The 24,571-nt window shown below is 36.2% G+C and overlaps 1 protein-coding gene across 1 annotated transcript in view; it reads left to right on the top strand.

The window, feature by feature from the left end:
* LOC134805022 (suppressor of lurcher protein 1) overlaps positions 1–24,571 on the top strand; it is a 349,546-nt gene that overhangs the window by 285,552 nt on the left and 39,423 nt on the right. The gene's annotated exons all lie outside the window — the stretch shown is intronic.

Here is a 24,571-nt window from a genome sequence, read left to right as displayed (position 1 = left end):
GCCGTCTTCAAAAAAAAGGGTTCCGGATCCAGCACGGGAACCTTCCGGAACGAAGCGGAGCATGCGAATTCAGGTTGGTAGGTTCCGACACCAACCCCAGACTTGGTCCCTGGAATTCCGGTAAAAATGGCCATTTCAAGAAAAGTCCAATTTTGTACAAGTGACTGCGACATCCGGATTTTAGGCCAAATTAATGCGCTAATGAGAAAGTAGGCTGGTGTAGTGAACCCCAAAGAATTAAAAGGTGATCAATGATGTGGCAGTCACAAGTAGAATCATCATTTTAAATTTAAAACAAAGAAGAAAGTGAAGTTAAATTTACTAAATGTACTTCTACAACTAAAAGCTTTATTAATGCATGTCAACTACAATTTGGCATGTAATTTTATACATTTAAATTAGAATTAAGCCTAACTTTGATTATAATCTACAAGATTTTTATAAAGTGGGTAGACTCATATTTCCAGAAGGTTCGAGAAGCTTGTTATTTCCAGCGTTATTTTTATAGGAAAATTACAGTTAATAAGCAGATAGTGATAGCCAAATGTACCCAGAAAGAACTAAATGAAAATGTGATGGCAAGAAGAAAATGATTCCTTAATTTACTACTATGAAAGTTACCTTTCTCTTAAAACTACAAAATATTCAAAACACTCACCCTATTTGGGGAAATACTGGAACTTAACACATTTAATATTAGAATAAATTTTACACCATATTAAAAATTTGTCACATCATGACTGTAAAATTGTATCTTTGAATTTAGTCGATTTGACCTCTCGCTGTCAAAGCCGTGGTAGCAATGTCTCGGACGCGTATGTGTCTCATTAGCTGGCCGGTGCACATCGCTTATCGCGAGCCGGGTGACGTAGTCCTTTGTATTCGCATCTAGTTTTACCTAATAGCAAATGCAGTCGTCAATTCCGTTTGTTCGTAGATTTATTTTGTATATATTAGTTTTCAAGGTTTTTGTGTATATTTTTTTTAGATAATAAATATGAAATGTGTATTATAGTAGTTTATAGTTATATTTAGGTTTAAGTTTATTTCTTATTTTGTAGAATTTTAATTGGAAATAACGGTAAACCGTTACAACTGTTAAATAAAACCAACAACAGTTAAATAAAAAAAAATATTTTCACGGCTCTAGCGCTGCGGGGTATGCAATCCCTCCACCCTTGCGTATGAAAGCGTTTGCATACACGCTCACCTCCACAGCTTTGGCTTTAGGGCGCCTACAGCGAGCTCAGCGGCTCGTCTCGCACTGCACACGCTTTCCAACGATGGGCGGGGAGCGGGCGTGGGATGCACTTACTCCGCACCTCCGAATTTACATAAACACTCTTCTAGGGGTAGGACAAACAAGATCGTACGTTTTAATATTCGTAGTTTCGATAATATGTAGTAATATTCGATAGTTAGAATCGGGCCGTTGGTTGTGGTAACTTTTTTGTCAAGTAGGTACATAATATCGCAGTTTATATCATATTCATAGATTTAGACCAAGACAAGTCTGCAACGATTTTGATAGCACACGCACTGCAAGTGTTATTTTAAACGTCAAACTTCTATAAAAGACTAGACCACATATTACGACTGTTACGTTGCTTTCACGGATAAGAGATTGCTCAGGACACCATGTAAGTTCGTAAATTAAACTCGTAAAATTTAAATTACCTTGGCGACCTAGCACAATTATCCTATTAGTGTAAAATCCGGTTCATTGACATTAGAATGGAAAAGAAAATGTAGCGAGAGAAATCTTAAACATATTTTCTTTAACAAGAGCTTTGTATATGCATAATCCTTGTCGGGCTTTGTCTTCAGAAGGAAGTTTTGCATTTTTTTTATGTCTAACAAGCATAATTTTCATTTCATTTGAGTCACGGTCGAGAACGATGAAATTTATGAAACTAAAAATGTAACAAATATAATTCAAGGTGTCAAAATGGTTTTAAGTATGTACAACGGAACAAATCGTACTGCGAAACATACCATTTCTTACATATTATGATCTTCTTATTTAATACGAAATCTGTATTATTTACTATTACGTCTACTTTCAAACTGTATTCGGGTAGGTATTTATGTTTGTATGAGTACTACTCGGAGATTTTTAAATAAGCCGTAGCAAGTTCATTTTGGAGAATGAAATTATAATTTTTAACAATAAATCAACGCAAAACACGCCCTGATCAATTATATTTTTGCGATCATTCATGAAATAAGTTTTCTAAAATAAAACCTTCTCTTAAATTTTCCTACGAGTTCACTTAAATCACCATTAAGGTTTTGGAAGAAACTGACAATATTAGATGTCGAAAATGTTACAGAGATGGATCATAAATCCAAAAAAACACGCCCCTCGTCTAACCCTCACCAAATTTAATTTGCCCTCACTAACTGAATATCTAGGTTCTATTCCTATGTTATACAGTTCCAACACACTAATTGCAATTAGAACGCAGATTCTAACTGGAGAGAACGTACCTTAACTAAAGACGCGACTCCATCAGTGTGCGGCACTGTGCGCAACTCAACTGCTATTATAACTTGATAATATAATTGACATGAGCACAGTTACACATAGAGCCACATAATTGGAACTTGCTTTTATCGCACCTAGTTAAAGTGAAGCCGAAGGTGTGAGTGTGTGTGAGCTTAAGTGTGACCTGTGTGACAAACTGCAACTATGAAGAATAGTACATTGTAGGAGAGGACGGAAAACCGCTAAAAGATGGACGAGTGCGTTTGAGGGCCGACACGTTAGTGTAGGCCCTCAAATAATACGAGTCCATCTTTAGCGTTTCCGGCCGAGGCATTACATAGTGCTTTTCACGACTACTGCGAGGAAATAAGAAAACATTTGCATAACTATAAGTACTACCCCGCGATTTCTCTGGTAGCAAATTACTAGTCACTGCCTGTGCTGTCTCTTGAATTTCGGTAAGCGTCAGCGTAAGAATATCATTTTCTTCACTAGAAGAACTCATTTTTATAGCGAGCGTAGATACGTGTTTCTTGTATTTTTAGTCAAACACAATTTACACTATCCAATTCAGTAAGTATTTTCCGATCCCGCCTTTTTTACTTTTTTTTATCACTTTTAAGAGGCGTTTTTTTGTTATTTGCTTCAAACGGACTCTAAACTTAGAAGCGTTTTTGCTTAAAAAAAAACACAAACAGCTACTAAAGTAAAAAACGCCTTAAACGATGAACTGAATGGATAATTGTTAAAAAAAAAATTAACTGAATGGTTTTGACATTTCTTTTTTTTTTAACAAGAAATTGGTCCTATAAATAACCTAATTTTATATTTGAAAGAAAAAGTTGCGCCAAAAAAGACCTTTTATTGATTTTTATGTTTTCAATCGGCGGTCGGCAACCTGCGGCCCGCGGGCCGCATGCGGCTCGTGAAACTGTCACTTGCGGCCTGCGAGCCTCTCTAGCTATGTAATATTGAAAAACGACAATGTCTGATAAAGTCATAAATATTAACAAAGTGCGGCCCGCGTCAACTTACTCATCGTTAACTTCGCTACTAAAAAGACGCAAAAAAAGGTTGCCGACCGCTGTAATTTAAATGATACTCATTGCTGTAGTAGCGAACCGTCACCAATGACAAATGATGATAACAATGAAACATTGTAGTAGTGGTGGTTACGGTGCTACAGCTATTGCCTACTTTCCAGCTTGGTTTTAGACCATCTATTGCCACATTTCCGAACAGTGGCGTGAAAACATAATTATATTGATGTTTTATTGTTTTATCCATATTTGCGGCTAAGGTATTATAGGTTATGTCTTCCCTACATTTAATTTTTGTATGTTTTTGTGCTATTAAGAACTAGGTACGTATTTAAGTAAATTTTAAACTAAATAAATGTAAGAGTAGTTTATACCAAAGCATATTAGGATAGATAGGTAACTAGTTTTAGTATAAAAATGTGGTTTTATACTGACCTACAAGCAGGCGTGGCTCACTCCGCGATTTCGTCGCTTTGCTATATACAGGTAGCTAAAAGTACATCCGTTCGGCCCCAATTTTGGGGTTTGCCATAAGCCGCGCGTGGCGCTGTCGCCACCTAGCGGCCATATCTGTGCTGATCGTAACAGATGCGTTTTGTTAGAGAGTGAGTCTTCTGTACCTAGTACCAAAAAGCTAGTACTATTATTTATTCTGTGCTACATGGCGCGCATGGCGCTACGTAACACGCCATTCTTGCCAGTAGAGTAGAATAGCAAATAAAATAGACTATTATACCTTTTGGTCCTAACTAAAACTACAAAAATACAGAATACAGAGCAGTCACTTACTTTACGAAGCTCATATATTTAATTTTGTGAAATATTAAAATCAACCATAGTGTGCAGTGAATAAAGATCTTTTTTAAATGTAAAAATAAGAGAAAATTTACTTCGGATAAGAACGCGAAGTGAGGTTGCGTGCGAGTAACAGATGTCGCGTATCCTTCTCGGGTTTGTACGGATGCCTGCCTTTGTAATTTAGATAGATTTATCACTCCTATACACATACTTAGGACCTTATTCTGAATTACACCTGATAAAAATTACTTACATAATGATACCTATATGCTTACTAAGGCTGATATAAAGCCTAACATCAATTTGATTGCAGTAGGTACTTACCTATAAATGTGTGTGTTCGCACAAATACATGAGGACAGGCACATATTATGTTTTTAAAATGTGGGTCACCACTTCCATGGAATTGTTAAAGTTAAAGTAACATAGCAATGATCAGATAGGTAACTATTATATTGAATGCATTTTTGTCTGAATTAAAAGAGCAAGAAACTCTAAAAGAGAAAGAAATTGTGATATGAAAAGTCCCGTGACCATTCCCATGCATTATTTAAGTTTCGATTGGCGTGAATAGAAAGATTCACTATTATTGCCACTTGGTTAAGGTGCAGTGGGTTCAGCCAGCACAGTTTGTGAAAAATCGTAGGGCATTTTTAGATTATATACGGTTGCCAAACAATATGAATAGCAATCTTGAGGCCTCTCTAGTAACTTCAGAGATTCGACACCTGATTAATTAACTTTCGCTCGATAGAAAAAATTACCAACATAAAAACTAGTTTAATATATTCAAAAGGTACTTAAATACACAATACATGTACGTAGCGGCCCCCTTTTATAAATACCTGTCGTTCAATTTAAATAATCACGATTATTTAGCAGTGGTGTTAGTGTGCACGTTGATTGGGCTCTTAATGAATTTTGTTTTCTTTTACTTGTACACTTTAGACAGGTGATGTCGTTTATGTCTCAATGTTAATAATTCATTTCAAGTTTTTATTTACATATTATAACAATTTGGTTTAGTCCTATATTTAAACTAAACTATATTTGCTACGTAAAATAGTAAAGTAAGTAAATTATCTGATTTAATCTTTAAATGTCACGTATACATACATATGAACGTTAAGGGACCTTTTCCACAACCCAGTCAACCCACCGACTAAATTAGGCAACAGTACTACACGTAGAATCTTGATTTACACCTGATACGAGTACACGTAGAACCCGATTGAAGTAAAACCAACTAACACCTGTACATTGATGGAATCCTCAACTCTTGTTAACTAAATTTGCAACTTTTATGTGATCTGTGTCCAAATAGCGCTCTTTCAGAAAAGTATTTTTAACATTTCCTTTCACTGTTATAAAAAAACTTGACACGAGTTTTGAGTTGTGGCGATTTCTCAGAGCCTCTACCATCAGTTTTGACATTGACATAACGTTCACGTCTAATACGTACTTAATTTACTTTCTGTACATCTCGCTTGCACTAATATGCCAGTACGAGCCAGATGCATAGAAAGTAAGTTACGTAGACGTGAGCGTATATGTCAATGTCAAAACTGATGGTAGACGTACGGGATTGTGTCCTAAACTGTGTACCATTAACGGCCGGTTAGCAATCGTCACAAAACTGACGATCAATGTCAAACTCCATACAGTTTTGTCAGGAATGTGACGGTTAGACGTTACTGAAACAAGACTTAAGTCGTGCTTTTAAGTACAAGTTAAAATGAAAATGCCCATATAATGTAGTAAATAAAGGTAGTGGACCCCGCAGTAATTCCTCAGCCAGAAAAAACTTTACAGTATGATAAAATATCAATAAATAATAAGTATTGTATAAATATCCAAAGAATAATAATAATAGAATTAAAGTAAATACCTAAAGTCTCAAATCGTTAATATCTTTTTACAGAAAAATGCTCCGTTCAAACTTTCTTCACCGGACATATTCATGTAACGTATTGCAACAATATATGAAATATCCAAAAAAATATCCCAGCAGAAATACCAATATTAATAAAATATAATTTTTTGGTGTGTCTTGGACCGGAAAATTGCTCAGTCTAATTTTTTCACTGGAATGCCAGCTTATTGCCGTTTTATACCTACAAAATGAAAATCCAAAAAAATTACCATGTAACTATACTATTTTCAGAAATTGCCTTTTTACTCGCTGTGGAAAATTTCTCTATCCATTTTATTTATTGAATTAAGTTCACAGTTTTCTTTCCATTCATCTATAAAAACATCCAAAAAAATAACGAGCGCATTAAAAACGAAACATAACGGGAACAGTGTGTAGGGAGCGGAGTACAAGCGGGGTGCGTGAGCGGTACCGGCCGCCGCCCGCGCGCGCGCCGCACCTCGCCCTATACTACCCGGCGGTGGCGGCTTGCTGCTTTTCTATACTAAAAAACGTAATTCAAGACCAAAAAAACTTACTACAATGTTGCCACTGCTGCAATAATTTTTTTGGAAAATATACTTGGTCAAGCAAATCTTGTCAGTAGAAAAAGGCGGCAAATTTAAAAAATGTAGCGAAGGATTATCGTCCCATAGTTTTTTTTTATCGTTTCAACCTTATTTATTTTTTTATTTATTAAAAACTTACACATAAGTTAACAGTATAGCACCAAAGCATATATGAAACTACGTTAATATAATTATATTATTCGGTACAAAGAAAACGCAAAAAATCACTAAATGTAGTGTAAAGAATCACACACTAGTGACAACGACAACTCCCTTCTTATGGCTCCTCTACAGCTCTACACGATGGGCCAGCGCCGGCCACTCCAAGGGACGCATTTAAGCGTTAGAGGGAGCAAGTGATATTGCTATCTCATTCTACCGCATGGCTGCGTCCCTTGTAGTGGCCGGCGCTGGCCCATCGTGTAGAGGAGCCATTAATTGCAGGCTGCGGGTCACGCGGTCGGGTCGTACTAGAAGCACAAGGACGCTAATCTGCACTAAACTGCTAAAGGAAGACGGTACATTATTGCGTAACCGCGGGATGGATTTATCTTCGCTTCCAAAATTTCGGTGTCCTGGATGATATTTCTTTTGGATATTTTGGATTTAAGTGTATACGTGACTACTCAGTATATATTTAAAAAGAAATCAGGCTGAGAAATTTTCCACTCTCAGTTTTTAATAGTTCTAAAATACATAAATTTGGGTATGCATTTTTTTTGGATTTTCTTACCCTCTACGCTAAATTATATTCTAAGATCATATAAGAAGAAAAAATTGACAGAGCAATTTTCCGATGAAAATGAGCACCAAAAAAAGGAATTATCATAAAAAAATATTCTCATGTTTGACAAAAGTGTTTGATTGTTTTCTAGTATCACATGCTGATACAAATAACTTATTTGGTAAAATAATTTTGGACGGAGGAATTACTCGGTTCAATATATAAACAGATTTGTATTTTTACGTATAAAAACCTAACTTAGGAGTGTTTTTTTTTTTGGATATTTCATATGTTACTTTCGGCTCATACTATACAATAACCAAGCAAAATTTCATCGACTGAGGAATTAATGCATGGGTCTCCATACAACATCTTGCTTCGTTTACTCCACTAATATAGGTAGGGCAAACCTTGGCTTATCGGTGATACTTGGTAATTCGGTGATACTCCGTTATAATCTTACACAGTTCTCGCCATGAGGAAATGCGAGCTATAAAATCGTTGGCAGCTGTCAGTTTTGATGCTTGCAATCGGGTTGGCAGCGATTTAATTGCTTACATTTCAGCATTGTGAGCTCAGCGTAATTTAATAATGCATTATCACCGAATTACCAAGTATCACCGATAAGCCAAGGTTTGCCCTACCATATGACACGTATCTATTTTCGTCTCTAATTTAAATTGCATCGACACTCAATTTAAAGACGGTATGTGTCGCTTCGAAGTCTTGGGGTACGCCTCACCAGCAGCCATTTCCGACAGCTTCCCGAATGAAACGTAAAAATACTCACAGACACTCAATTATAGGAACCTAACCTATTTTTTCCTACTGTGGAAACTCTTCAATACCTTTTATTTTTAGAAACTATCTGTTTTATTTAGGTAATATAATTGGTTATTTAGTTTCCAGTCATTAACAGGCGTTTTTTAGCAATAATAAAGTAAACTAATCAAAAAGTCTAAATGTACAACAATGAATATTATGAAATTTTTTGGACTTTGGTTCATAGTTTTTTAGTAGGAGGTAAGTCGCACAGTACATTAATTGAACTATAAACTTAATATATGAGTAAAACAAATAAAAACTCGTAACAATGTGATATGCAAATTAATTAATTATTTCAAACCAGTGCATTTACTACCTTGTAAAGATTATGATATGAAATACCTGCACAATCTACATGACAATTTTAGGTCGTAACCTTTTGTAGGTTACATAAGTAATTAGAGAAGACTTATCCAAAACTTTCTCCAGTGACTTCACCTGCGAAGAACTCGTTGAACTGCCACCCACAACTTTAATGAACGTTATTTTCATCGTTAATATTCGAATACTAAATTTAAAACCCCATTTCACCTCCTTTAGGGATGAATTCTGAAAAGAAACCTTTTCCTATTTCTAGATTAATAACATTATAATAATTATCTGTGTGGGTGAGGGGCATTATAACACATTTAATTTCGGTTCCAGTATATTTTTATTTTACAATTAGCTTTGCGTTATTTATTAAGCATAACTATGATCAAAGAGAAAGCCTTATATTTATATTACAAAACACTAGGCATGTGCTGCTCCGCTATTGTTATTTTACGTTTCAAAGGAACCCGTTGCCTATTTTCTCTGCGGCCCAAGATAACAAAGGGAACATTTCAAATATTTAGCTATTCAATTTCATTTTAAAGTATTTCAACTGGCTGAATAAGCATTAGCAGCAGACAAAATTCCAGTACCAAGGTTGTTAAAAAATTCGAAACATAAATTCAACGCTAAGTCTATACTTACTGCGCAGTCGGTCCATTTCTCCCGGTTTAGTGAGGTGGGTTTGTAGCGGCCCGCTCCAGTCGGCCCTCATGTGTTGAGTCGAGAGCACTCGAGCCCAAGGCCGGAATTGACACGGTTCACTGAAAGTGATCTTACTTCATTAATTCTTGTAACTTATATATGAGTGATCTAGTGAATGGAAATGTCGGCAATGCTGGTTGGCTAGATAATTGGCGCTAAATATTGAAGGAAAGAAGTGAAAAGCGATGATCAACAAAACTTACCATGGATTGTTTTTAAGTTTTGTCTCAATCGCTGTCTGCTGCCAGGTGAATGAGACCATGGCTAAAAGTGCTAGCCGCTACATAGGTAAGTTGTTATGTACCTAAATTAATCCTATAGAATTCTATTGGTTTTTATGACAGTTCGTACAGATATTGAGAAATGTGGCGATGTCTCTAATGAAAACATTTTATGAAGTTGAAGTTTAGGTATTTGAATTTTCATGGAACAATCTGCCCAAAATAAAGCGCCTCAGAAAAGATAATCAGGCGTTATTTGATAATGACAATTTAATGTGTAACGTTCGTTGTTAAGTAGGTGCAGGTACCTACTTACAACCAGTTAAATTATGTTTGTTGTGCCATTTATATAGGGTTAAGTCGTTACGAGTTGTAAAGTGGTTTATTAACGCTTCCGGGCGTAATTGGTATTCATAATGAGGTTTACATGATTAATCAGAATACAGTTAGTTGTCAGCAGAATTACGCGTTACCTGACTTCCTACTCCGCGGAGTAGGTATGAAGGAATTAAGAAAACAATATAATTTTATAATTTTTATATTAGACTTCGTAATATAAAGTTTGAAATTATTGTTGAACTAAACCAATTAGATTAAAACAGTTCCTAAGAAATGTAAAAATAACTTATCTGTCTTCTTAATTCCTTCATTAAATTATATTAGACTTCCTAATAGTTTGAAATTATTGTTGAACTAAACCAATTAGATTAAAACAGTTCCTAAGAAATGTAAAAATAACTTATCTGTCTTCTTAATTCCTCCATTAAATTATATTAGACTTCCTAATAGTTTGAAATTATTGTTGAACTAAACCAATTAGATTAAAACAGTTCCTAAGAAATGTAAAAATAACTTATCTGTCTTCTTAATTCCTTCATTAAATTATATTAGACTTCCTAATAGTTTGAAATTATTGTTGAACTAAACCAATTAGATTAAAACAGTTCCTAAGAAATGTAAAAATAACTTATCTGTCTTCTTAATTCCTTCATTAAATTATATTAGACTTCCTAATATAAAGTTTGAAATTATTGTTGAACTAAACCAATTAGATTAAAACAGTTCCTAAGAAATGTAAAAATAACTTATCTGTCTTCTTAATTCCTTCATTAAATTATATTAGACTTCCTAATATAAAGTTTGAAATTATTGTTGAACTAAACCAATTAGATTAAAACAGTTCCTAAGAAATGTAAAAATAACTTATCTGTTTTCTTAATTTCTTCATACCTACTCCGCGGAGTAAGTACTTTCTTGGCAGGTTTGAAAGAAAAATACATATTAATGGCCCCTATTTCACCAAGGTGACAGGTGTGACAATTCGACAAATGTCACTGTTGCTGACGTCACAGTCATCCATGGGCTACGGTTACCGCTTACTATCAGGCGGGCCGTATTCCTGTTTGCCATCATCATTGTATTATTAAAAAAAACTTTATAATATCGACAAAAACAGGTATTTCTCTTGCGAAGTTTATGATGATGATGATGACAATTGTCACAAGATTTAAAAGAAGTTTCGGTAATTCTTGACTGGAAATGAGTTCTGTGTCGGAATTTCGTGACAATTGTCGTGTTTCTTGTCACAATTGTCATTAGCTTCGCAAAATAAATATTCATTTACTGGCGATATAATGGAGTTTTTTTAATTAAAATGTTGGTGGCAAACAAGCACACCGCCCGTCCGATGGTAAACGGTTACCATAGCCTATGGAGGCCTGTGATGTCAGTAACAGTGATGTCGACAATTGTCGCACCTGTCACCGTGGTGAAATAGGGGCCAGATATTAATGTATTAGGCGGTCGTCACACTGCTCCGCATCTCGCAGCGGCGTCCGTTGATGCGTTTTTTAACTTTGTATGTAGAATCTTGATTTTGTATAGAAAAATCGCACGGTACGACACACTGGCTCCGCCTCGACGCGCGGAGGAGCGAGACGCACGACGACTCGCGCGCTCCGACGGAGACGCGGTGCATGCCGCAGGGTATGTCACACCGAGCTCCGCAGTGCCGTACGGATTTTAGTGCAAGAATGACGCCTCGTATTGCCTTAAATCTTGGTAATCTCTAGCAAATGACCCATTTATAGGTCTGATTTGTAAATAGGGATGTATATGTCGTAGGCCGATGGTAAGATCGTGTCTTCTGCGTTTTATGACTCGATTGTACAAAACCCAAACTGAAAGTATCACCGCAGTGTTCTGAATAAGTTCCGTTTCCATTTTATCGGCAAATAGGAACTGTTTTCACCTTAACGTTCGAATGTGAAATGAACGCGAGACGGAAGTAACGCGGGACGTCGCGCATCGCAGCTCCGGACGGAGATGCGGAGAAAACTCGGACGTTGGTGCGTTGTCTCCGCATGCGAGTCCGTTGCTCCGCGTCTCGCAACGAGACGCGGCGGCAGTGTGACAACCGCCTTACTTGTGATAAACTGATAGAAGTAGGCCCCGTAGACAACATGCCAATTGCTAACGCTACGTAGCGAACGAAACGCAACTGTCACTGTCACACTAATATGGAAGAGTGATAGAGAGATACAAAGCGATTCGATGGCGAAGCACAAGCGATTGTCACCTTGGCTAGGCCGCCAGTATCCCTTGTTTGCAAATTGCAGTCACCCTTTATATACTTATTGAAAAATTTGGTGTTGTAATTATTATTTTCCGGCAAAGTTTTGTCGATAAGTTCTTACCTAATTACCTATATCCCCATCCTCACATACCATTGTGTTACTTATATCAAAAAGTTGTTGAAGGTAGATTGGTAGATGAATGGTATTTTTTAACGTAGGTACTTACCTATCGTTCGGATCTAAGGTGACAGTCCATTTCCAACGACAGCTGCACTACCGTTCATTTTACTATGGAAATTGACAATAACACAGACGCGTTCAGTACCAGTAGTGCAGCTGCGGTCAGAAATGGAATGTTACCCTTAGACTACACCAGTGTTACTGCTGCAAAATCGGGACTCCCTCTGGTCGCATAACAGCTTTTGTCATATTTTTAATTGTCATAACACTTTATGCATAAAATTGTAAGTCATAAAAATCTTTAGTCAGAATTATTCCTGAGCATAACTGGGTTTTTGTCATAAATGAGTTTTCATAATTTTTATAGTCATCAATTTAATTCGCATAAAATTTTAAGTCATCTGCTTGATATCCATAATTGTTTTTCGTTCGAAGTATTGCAGTGCATAGCATTAATATAGACATAAAAAATTAAGTCATATATTTAGTGGTCATAATATGTTTTTTTCATAAATGTTACAAAGCATGAATAATAAATATGTTTGGTTGTGAGCAACCTATGAAGCAAATTAATATTAGGTACTTTGGTCATAAATGTCATAATCATAACCACACAAAGATCGTATAAAAGAGGAGATCGAAAGAGGGGAGCCCCCTCCAGTAGGAGAAACGGTTTTATAAAAGAAACTAATCATAATAGGTAGGTTAGGTTCGTTAGGTTTCTTCAGATGCCCGAAGGGCAAACTACGCAGAAATAGGAGCCCCGCGTGAGCGGGGCTCCGTCGAATTAAGTGTTTGGACGGAGATTAGGGAAAAGGTTATTTTTCGAGGAGCTGTTGAGAGGCTAAAATTAGTTTCTTAAATTATTTATGTAAACCATTATGGTTGAAAATTATTAAGCTGCAAAACGTTATACGTAAAAACATTATAAGTATAGATAAATATGCTTTTAGCTGGTATGACATTTGATTCATTATAATCAAAACCTATGTGCACAAAAAATATATGACAACTGCTGAGTATGTCATCAAATATTATGGCTAAAAATGTATGACACAATATAATATGACTTTTCATTTGTATGCGCAATGATGATTATGACATAAGTTGTTATGCGCATCAAAGATATGACCTAAACTTGTATGCAACCCTATATGGACCCTGCAAAATCGAATGTCAAAATCGATGTTTATTTGCCGCCCTGGAGTTTTGCATACATAGGTATGTAGGTACTCGTATATACATCGGATGACAATGCAATATTATGATGACATGGAGCTGATCTGATGATGGAGACAGGAGGTGGCCATGGGAACTCTGTGATAAAACAACGCAAACTGATTGTGTTTGGGGTTGTTAAATTTGTCTCGATGAGTATAAGTTGCCTCTGGAAACAAAAGTCAGCCATAAAAGCTTGTACCAAAAATATAATTTTTGCCAAAAACTTATTTTCATTTTAATTTAAACCATAACTTGAACAAATTAGCTTAATTAATGTTTAAATGGCGTGTAAAATGGTTCTTTCTGTACATTGATTTATGTACCAATCAGAATCTAGTTGACCCGACAGGCGACGCGACCGCAACGCGAACCGAAGCGGCTCGCGGCCGCTTTAGCCCAGTAAAGATACATTTGTGCAAAACATAATTTTATGTTAACATAACATAACACAAACATAAAGAACCATTTTACACGCCATTTAAACATTAATTAAGCTAATTTGTTCAAGTTATGGTTTAAATTAAAATGAAAATAAGTTTTTGGCAAAAATTATATTTTTGGTACAAGCTTTTATGGCTGACTTTTGTTTCCAGAGGCAACTAATACTCATCGAGACAAATTTAACAACCCCAAACACAATCAGTTTGCGTTGTTTTATCACAGAGTTCCCATGGCCACCTCCTGTCTCCATCATCAGATCAGCTCCATGTCATCATAATATTGCATTGTCATCCGATGTATATACGAGTACCTACATACCTATGTATGCAAAACTCCAGGGCGGCAAATAAACATCGATTTTGACATTCGATTTTGCAGGGTCCATATAGGGTTGCATACAAGTTTAGGTCATATCTTTGATGCGCATAACAACTTATGTCATAATCATCATTGCGCATACAAATGAAAAGTCATATTATATTGTGTCATACATTTTTAGCCATAATATTTGATGACATACTCAGCAGTTGTCATATATTTTTTGTGCACATAGGTTTTGATTATAATGAATCAAATGTCATACCAGCTAAAAGCATATTTATCTATACTTATAATGTTTTTACGTATAACGTTTTGCAGCTTAATAATTTTCAACCATAATGGTTTACATAAATAATTTAAGAAACTAATTTTAGCCTCTCAACAGCTCCTCGAAAAATAACCTTTTCCCTAATCTCCGTCCAAACACTTAATTCGACGGAGCCCCGCTCACGCGGGGCTCCTATTTCTGCGTAGTTTGCCCTTCGGGCATCTGAAGAAACCTAACGAACCTAACCTACCTATTATGATTAGTTTCTTTTATAAAACCGTTTCTCCTACTGGAGGGGGCTCCCCTCTTTCGATCTCCTCTTTTATACGATCTTTGTGTGGTTATGATTATGACATTTATGACCAAAGTACCTAATATTAATTTGCTTCATAGGTTGCTCACAACCAAACATATTTATTATTCATGCTTTGTAACATTTATGAAAAAAACATATTATGACCACTAAATATATGACTTAATTTTTTATGTCTATATTAATGCTATGCACTGCAATACTTCGAACGAAAAACAATTATGGATATCAAGCAGATGACTTAAAATTTTATGCGAATTAAATTGATGACTATAAAAATTATGAAAACTCATTTATGACAAAAACCCAGTTATGCTCAGGAATAATTCTGACTAAAGATTTTTATGACTTACAATTTTATGCATAAAGTGTTATGACAATTAAAAATATGACAAAAGCTGTTATGCGACCAGAGGGAGTCCCGATTTTGCAGCAGTAACACTGGTGTAGTCTAAGGGTAACATTCCATTTCTGACCGCAGCTGCACTACTGGTACTGAACGCGTCTGTGTTATTGTCAATTTCCATAGTAAAATGAACGGTAGTGCAGCTGTCGTTGGAAATGGACTGTCACCTTAGATCCGAACGATAGGTAAGTACCTACGTTAAAAAATACCATTCATCTACCAATCTACCTTCAACAACTTTTTGATATAAGTAACACAATGGTATGTGAGGATGGGGATATAGGTAATTAGGTAAGAACTTATCGACAAAACTACGTACATTTTAATAATGTATACCTAAAGGCATTTTAGTCTTAATTTGCCAGAAACAAATATGTAGTAAGTAAATAATAAGTAGTTATTTGATTAGATGCTCATTGAAGTATTAAGAATAGACATATTCATAAAAATTTTACTGAAAAGACGCTTGCCGTAAGTTGTGTGTATACAAGGTGCTCAGGATGAACCCGATAGGTTTTAACTACGCATTTCTGAGGCCAAGAAGGATAAAATGTTATACGAGTTTCTTAGGCCAATTTCGCAAAATAAAATGTTTTCTGTTTTACATTTTTTGAATGAATTTGTACATCAAAACCGGGTAAGTGCGAGTCGGACTCGCGCACGAAGGGTTCCGTACCATAATGAAAAAAAAACGGAAAAAAATGCAAAAAAAAACGGTCACCCATCCAAGTACTGACCACGCCCGACGTTGCTTAACTTTGGTCAAAAATCACGTTTGTTGTATGGGAGCCCCATTTAAATCTTTATTTTATTCTGTTTTTAGTATTTGTTGTTATAGCGGCAACAGAAATACATCATCTGTGAAGATTTCAACTGTCTAGCTATCACGGTTCGTGAGATACAGCCTGGTGACAGACAGACGGACGGACGGACGGACGGACGGACAACGAAGTCTTAGTAATAGGGTCCCGTTTTACCTTTTGGGTACGGAACCCTAAAAAGTAAATATTATTGGTAAAACTATGACTTAAAATGTGTTTTTTTTTCGCAAAACCTACTTTTGGCGAAGTGTTACTTTGTTACTTTTTGATATCTGTCAATTAGGTTAAATTGGACTAGGCCATAGTGGCAACATCGCTATCAAAAAGGCGTTTTGCACTTAATAACAAAAAACAAATAATTTTATGTTAACTCTGAAACTAGTTTCTATGCAGGGGGGGTCAGTTATCTTTGCTGTTTACTGTAAATATAACTTTTTCTTTGTCGCGAAGTAAATAAATGTGTGAAGACTGATAACGTCAGAGCTGCCTGTCAATTTTCCTCAATCATAATAGAACTGATATACAATCTCGAATCATGAAAACATGTATTGTAACAACACCGAATAACATGTAACTCAAAATATATCGTTTCCAGTAAAAATACTTTCACTTGTACGAGTAATAACCGTAACTACGTAAGACATGGTTCAGACCTGCTAGCATGCGTTGCGTTCTCGCGCGCGCGACTCAATAATACATCTAGCGCGACTTCAGGTAAGTATGGCGCGAGAACGTAACTCATGCTAGCCGGTATGGTCTGGTTTATGAAACAAATTATAATGATTTTATTACGCGTACCTACCTAAGTATAAAGTTCTATTCACATGCACCTTTAGGTTAGCACATGTATTTACTCCGAAAGGGGGGAAAAACACTACAGTACTACCTATATTTTTACCTAGATAGGTTCGATAGTTACCTTGTGTTCCTCAGAGTAGAAAATAGAAGCCCCGCGAAGCGGGGCTTCGTCGACCGGCTGCCGGGTCTCACTTGCTTTAAAAAAAGGAATTGTTATCGGAGCCCCGGGCATTGAAAAAAAAAACACTACAGGACTACCTATATTTTTACCTAGGTAGGTTCGTTAGTTACCTTGTGTTCCTCAGAGTAGAAAATAGAAGCCCCGCGAAGCGGGGCTTCGTCGACCGGCTGCCGGGTCTCACTTGCTTTAAAAAAAGGAATTGTTATCGGAGCCCCGGGCATTGAAAAAAAAAACACTACAGGACTACCTATATTTTTACCTAGATAGGTTCGTTAGTTACCTTGTATTCCTCAGAGCAGAAAATAGAAAGTTTCAGGAAATAGAAAGCACGTTTTGTTATGGTTTTTGTATTCTTTGGCAACTAATAATTTCGAGTAATTAAAATTTGGTAAAATTAATGTTGCCAAAGTAAGGAAATGTCAAAATATTTTTTTTCATATCGTTCTCTTGGAAAATATTTATATGCGACTTGTTTAGTTGGGAAATGATTAGTTGGCTTTTATATTTTTGGGATATGAAAATCTGGCAATCGGTATCAAATCAAATTCGGTAATCCATTAGTAACCCAGGCAGCTCATGTCCAAAACCGTTTGATAACAAGAAATTACTATCTGAATAGGCCTCCTGATGTAATGGGTCGTCCCCACCGGACGAATTCAAGAGTAGGTAATGATAAACATCCGATGCATGTAATGAATATTTCATTTTATTGTAGAAATTGGAAATGCAGATGCAGATTGTAAGGTGTCTATATGTATAGAAATACATACGCAATACAGCAGCGGTATCATGGTCGCATTTTTATCACCTGTCGTGCCATGCGTCACTTTCGCACTTACATATTTGTTAGAATGTGACAGGCATGGTAACAAATGATAAAGAGCCGACCATATTAGCCCTACAGGACTATAACAATACTCGTATGTATTTTATCTAATTAAATGGTATCAGAAAAGGAGGAGTACATAACTGTCACAGCCAGGCGTGGCTCACTCCGCGATTTCGTCGCTTTGCTACAGGTAGCTAAAAGTACATCCGTTCGGCCCCAATTTTGGGGAAAGCCATAAGCCGCGCGTGGCGCTGTCGCCACCTAGCGGCCATATCTGTGCTGATCGTAACAGACGCGTTTTGTTAGAGAGTGAGTCTTCTGTACCTAGTACTATTATTTATTCTGTGTCACAGCTAACAGTGTTTTTTTACAATATATTGTACATTGGGCGGCACTAAGTTTCGAAATATGAGAGTGATTGATGTGATGATTTGTGGTACTTAAGAAAATAATTGCTATCAGTTTATAGTTAATAAAATTAAAAAAAATATATAATTAAAAAAAAACTCCATAAATAAAGTTCATGGTAACGAACAAACAACAAGTAAAACAGAATTAACAAGGTTTAAGTAAAACTACACTTACTTATACAAACCCAAACTCAGGAAGTACAGCCCGTCCAGGTCGACTTGGGGCATGTAACCCAGGACACTGGAGGCGTTATAACCCTGTGTACCGCTAACTAAAATATGTGAAACTATTCAAGAAGACTATGTACTTTTTGAAACTACTTAAAGCTTTAGGGCCATCCCACACTAACGACGTTTAAGCGTCGGAGTCTACTTGTTGCTATAGAAAATGGCGTGGCTGCGCAGTTACGCCAAGGCGCCAACGCAACGTTGCGTCGAGCAGCAGATGTAGAGTTGACTAGACCCCGACGCTCGGAAGACGCTACCGCGGGGTGGCCTTTAAGATCATTTCAAGACTTTAATACGCAAGTTTGCTATCAGTATTTCTCGAGTGAGCGTAAAGTTATCCGTGATACTTAACTTAATTGCGTTTGATAGTTAAGTATGAAGTTGGGTATGTTACGGTGCTAATAACCTGGTAAAAGCAAAAGTTTTATAGACATCCACATAGCAACTTTTGCTCGCTGAGTATACGATCATAAATTACACTAGATCACGAACTTTGTTGCTTCATGTTAAATACATTTTAAGAATCCAAAACTTGCAGCTTACTTACCTATGTATCCTAAAATATTATACGTGTAACAATAAATTATGAAAGTATTATCACAATAAGTTGAAAAAAGGTGTACATATTAATAGAGTTAACCACTAAGAGAAAGCTAAACTGAAATTCAAACATGGCAACAGCTGAACAAAGTTTCCTAACTTATCAGTGCCGGTTTCAATCTCTTTATGATTATGAAGGGCCAGGGGCTTCAAGTTTCCACATAGGTTAATACGGGTCCCGGTAATATCGTATTCCATATCAGTAGGTACTCTACACAGAATCAATATGTCGTCCAAATACTGTTTAGAAATCCACAACAAAATATTTCGATAAAATAAATGTTACCCATACTGACATAAATTTGTATATTAACAGACAATCCAATCCAAATCCAATCCAACAACTTTTGTTTGGGATTGTCTTTTATAATGTAAATAGCTGCGAGACTTCGACTATGATTTTAAAGGCTCGATATATTTGATTGGAAATGTGGTGCGGGTGAGGAATGAGAACGGGGATAAACTGAACGGACAGAGACAGAACAGCAAATCAAAATACATAGTTTTGAGAAATCCAAATATATGTATGGAAAGGGTAAATGTCTATAGTTATTTTTATTTAAAAAGTCATACCTATTCATTTCGATGTTAATTTAACACATTCGGGCCAATAAACCGACGGTCGGGTACACTGTTCGTAGCGACTACGCGCTCCATACAGCGAAAACGTGGCTACGCGCTACGAGCGTAACCCGTAGCACTTAGTGGCAATGAATGCGTTAAAAAAATACTTGTTTTGCTTGTTCTTTTATTTTGATAAAGAAACATTGGAAAGAAATGCTCAATATAATCTCGCTAAGCCAAAATAACCTGTTTAACAGAACATTCCAACATATGAAACAGGAGATAAGTTTAAGAACCTTAAAGATTTCTGAAGTGTTAACCAAGTAAGGTAGGTGGCAACTCAAAACCAAGTTTTCCCTATTCTCTATACAAGCCACAGAACATTACAAAGTGCTTGCACCCACAATTAGGGCTGTCATTAGCAGATCCTTTGCTAATTAGCCCAATTCTAGTTTAACTAGTCGCTTCGCTAAGTTCAGAGAAGAGCCTCGAAGCATCAAGGCGGTGTTAACGTTGACTTTCATTGCACGCTTCTTTAATTTATGAAGAAACTAAATTAAACACATTTATGATTCTTTTCATAAGATTTTTATTGTATATTGTGGTCTACATGATTTGCAAATTCTTTTAATGTTACCTTCGTCATTATAAAATTACTTACTTAAATTTAAAAATACTTTTCATTTCTCATGCTCTGATCGAAAAGAAGGTCATTGTTGTTCTAAAAAGTGTGCAGGAAGCGATAAGTTTCTGCACTAGAGCATTTAACTTTCCAAGTACGATTTTTTTCATTGATATACGTTAAGCAATTGAAATTCGGTTTTAAATGAATTTGTTATACAATTTATATTCTGATTTTTAACGATACTTTTACCTAAATTGTTAATTAAGTTACCTACCCTCAAGAAAGAATACAATAGTTATTTGTTTTCCAAGGGGGCAAAGTTGTTGTTTAACAGCTCGTGCTAATATTGATACCCGCGCAAGCGGAGTATTCCAAAATTGAACCACGAGCTTAGCGAGTGGTTCGAAAAATGGAATCTTGAGCGTTGCGAGGGTTTCAAAGCACGAGGGATGAATAAAATTTGCCCCCGAATGAAACACAAAATTTTTCACCACACCAACCCGAAGCAGGCGTGGCTCACTCCGCGATTTCGTCGCTTTGCTACAGGTAGCTAAAAGTACATCCGTTCCACACCAATTTTGGTGGCTAGCCATAAGCCGAGCGTGGCGCTGTCGCCACCTAGCGGCCATTTCTGTCCTGATCGTAACAGACGCGTTTTGTTAGAGAGTGAGTCTTCTGTACCTAGTACTATTATTTATTCTGTGCCCGAAGCAAATATTAAATGTAAAATATCAAACCAAATCAAATCCATATGAATGTTATTAAATATTTATCATCCAAAATCATCAATTCTACCAGCAAACATGAGAAAACAACTCAAAATTTGCATTACTGCCTAGTCTCATCAAAAGTATCTATGTACCTATGTGCCTACTTAATGTACATATGTATTTACTAAAGATATAATGCTCAGGGTCGTATCATATCTCGATGTGAAGCTTCCTTTGAAGCTGCAAGCATCTCAATGTCATCTCTTTGTGCGTTGTCCCGCCTCGCTATCTTTTTTGTCGACTCCCAATATATCACACAAAGTAAAAACACTTAATTTTGTACGCCCTCGTTTTCCTTTTGATTATGGGTGATGAGTAATAGGTTTTCAAATGTGTTTAATATTGCATTGCTATGCTTCATAGCACAGATATTTATATTAAGAGCCAACGGGAGTGGTCATTTCTCCATACAAACGTACTCCTCGTTTTCCTCCGTGGTTTTTGAAGCTAGAGCAATGATTTTTTCAACACAGATTAATATTGTCAATATCTGTGTCGGACCGTTTTGCTTTTTTTTATAATTTTGTTTTTTAAGGCGCTAGAGCCCTTCAAAAATGGCCAAAATGGCCTAATTGACTATGCGGCAATGAGAGGCGTGGCATTCAAAACTGATATCAATTAGCCAAAAAAGCAAAACGGTCCGACACAGATAATTTCATAATCATTTAGATTTCCAAATTTGGTTACGATTGGTTAAGTTTTGGAGGAGGAAACAGAGGAGTACGAGACCTCGATTTTTGAGATTTTTACGCAGGATTTTTCGCCTTGTCCTTATCGCACTACTTTTAGGTGCCGCTTCCGTTAGCGAGACGGGTATACTTACCTAAAATATTTAAAACTCAGCTCCTGTTTCGTCTTAACAAATTAATCCTGTTTTTTTGTCGTAAAACAAGTAAGATTACAACGTTGATTATATTAACTGTAACTACCTAACCTCGTTCGTTTACCTAATTCGTTCATGCTACGCCGTAGCTCGTAGCGATGAAATTTCATATGTAGGTTGCGGAATATTGTAGATGTAGTATAGTAGATGGACTACGGACCTTACCTGTCTTTTCCTTCTTCGGCTACAATTAGGTATATCAGTAACTTCATATATGTAAATCGTATCATATATGTGTGTTGCCTGAACCGGTAATAATAAATACCAGCATAACAAATAATACCATCAAATCATTGATATAGCTACTTTATGCCACTGTAAAAAGCCGTTCGTAACGTAGTATTTTAATTATATACGTTCCTATGCATAGAAAACACAATTCGTTTAATATATTGATGAGATTGTCGTTATATACTTAATAAATAATAACAAGTAATGACCTGTTAGTTATTGTAGACACCATGTTATGCTCTTTGACAAGTTTTTGTTAGGAGTATAAATTTTCCTAGTTAGTTTTACCTATTAGTTAGTTTTTGGCAAATGAACTAAGTTGCGAAAATGCCTGCAGTTAGTGCCAAACCCCAGCTCGACCTAACTACCACGATACTTAAATAATTGTGATAAATTTTGCAGTAATTTCTGGAGACATTTCTCTAAAGAAACGTTTCCCGGCTGGGCCTTAAATAATGATGACAGAGACGTAGACTGTTATTTATTATTTTAGAGCTGACCCTGTTATAGCATATTTCATTAGACTTTAATTACCGTCGCATCGCGCCGCTCCGAGGGGCCCTAACTAAAATAATTACGTTAGTTCACTTGTGTACCCGAAGATACTTCGTTAGGTAAATGAAGACCGGGGTGCGACGCTGCAGCGAATTCACATTGATTTGTTTATGATGTCCAAATTAAAACTATAGCTGTCCGTTTATCAATAATGGCTAACTGTAGGTAAGGTGCAGGGGGGCAAATTAGACTGCGGTGTAATTTAAACTAATCGAAATATCTTCCATGTTTTACATTATTAACTAGAGTGTCATATATATGTCCAGATAGCGAAAAAGATGTGTTGTGTGTGACTCTAGTTAATAATGTAAACATGGAAGATATTTCGATTAATTTAAATTACCTCGCAGTCTAAATTGCCCCCGTGCACCTTATTTAGTTCGAATAGAGAATAGAATAACTATGAAATTTGTAAATACATTCCCAATGCGTTTTGAAAGCCCAAACCGAAATCCGCTATCCAAAAACCGAACACGAACTAAATTATTCATCAGTATTCAGAGTCTACTCGTATCTAGATACGAGTAGGCTTTGTAATGCCTAATGAGGTTTTACATGCGGTTACTAACTGGATTAGTACTAAGCTGCAATCACTTTAATAATAAAAGTAATCGTAAATTCATTCTACGCTACTATAAAACCTAACCTACTAAGTAATTAATCGGATAAATGTAAAAGTAAAGTTTCAAAGTTCACTCAAAAAAGTTTGAACAGACTGGTGTGAATTTAGCAAACCGATATCATGTAATCTGGATTAACATATACTTATACTTTACATCCTGTGTAGCATCCCTAAAGTAACATGGATGGGGGGGCTATATTTAAGGAAGTGAGGTAGGTCAGTTTAAAGACTTCTATATTAATAAAGATACGCGCAGAGACTAGTATATTTTTCAATTCAGATAAGAAAAATAAGCTAGGTACCTATAGTTATGTTACGCTTACCAATGAGACTGTGAATAAAGAAACAGATTAGTGAGATTAGGTATGTGGAGTAATCTCACCTTAATCTTTTTTTACTTAAAAAAAACCTTTTCTTCTCGGGCGGCGACAATAAAACCTCATTATGCAAACACGATTAGGTGCTGCGTAAAAACAAAAACAAAAAACAAATCTTTATCAGCATGTAACCTCCATTAGCACTTCAGCTAATGAGTTTTCTACCTCAGTCAGAGTGAAGTCAAGTGTTTTTAAACTTTCTCGTGCAAAAACACGTGATGTGCAAACAATATTCGTGCAAAGTTTATCTGTTAAGTGACAATCTATTTGGAAGTTAGACTAATGGGTTGCCGTAAGAGCCACAAATCCCGCGCTTGTTTATAGTTGAAGGATGAGAGTTGAAAGCAATAGAGCGCTGGAAACGCTAGAGATGCGACCGACATGCCCAATTTGACAACACGCTCAAGAAACTTTACGAGTAGCAGCTAAGTTGCCTGTACCGAACTACCTGCATTGAATATTCCCACAGCCAAATGCAATTCGGTGATTTAGTTTAATCGACATGTATGGACTTTTAACCAAAATTCCGTCGGATAATATGAAATACATTTTTCATATCTCATGCTCTGAAAGTGGGTCGTTGTTGTACTAAAAGGTGCGCAGAAAGTGATACGTTTATGCTCTAGCGCAGAAAAGTGGTGTACTCCTCTGCGTCCCCGTCCCACGAACAACTGGGTGGAAACAAAATGGAAAAATAGTGTCTTTATTTCGTCGCCTGTAACAATTGGTAATTGTTTAATTTTACTAATTCCACGTT

The sequence above is a fragment of the Cydia splendana genome, chromosome 2, assembly GCF_910591565.1.
Source record: "Cydia splendana chromosome 2, ilCydSple1.2, whole genome shotgun sequence".
NCBI classification, from domain to species: domain Eukaryota; kingdom Metazoa; phylum Arthropoda; class Insecta; order Lepidoptera; family Tortricidae; genus Cydia; species Cydia splendana.
The sequence above is the reverse complement of the archived record's forward strand: the minus strand, read 5'-3'. Positions and strand labels throughout refer to the sequence as shown.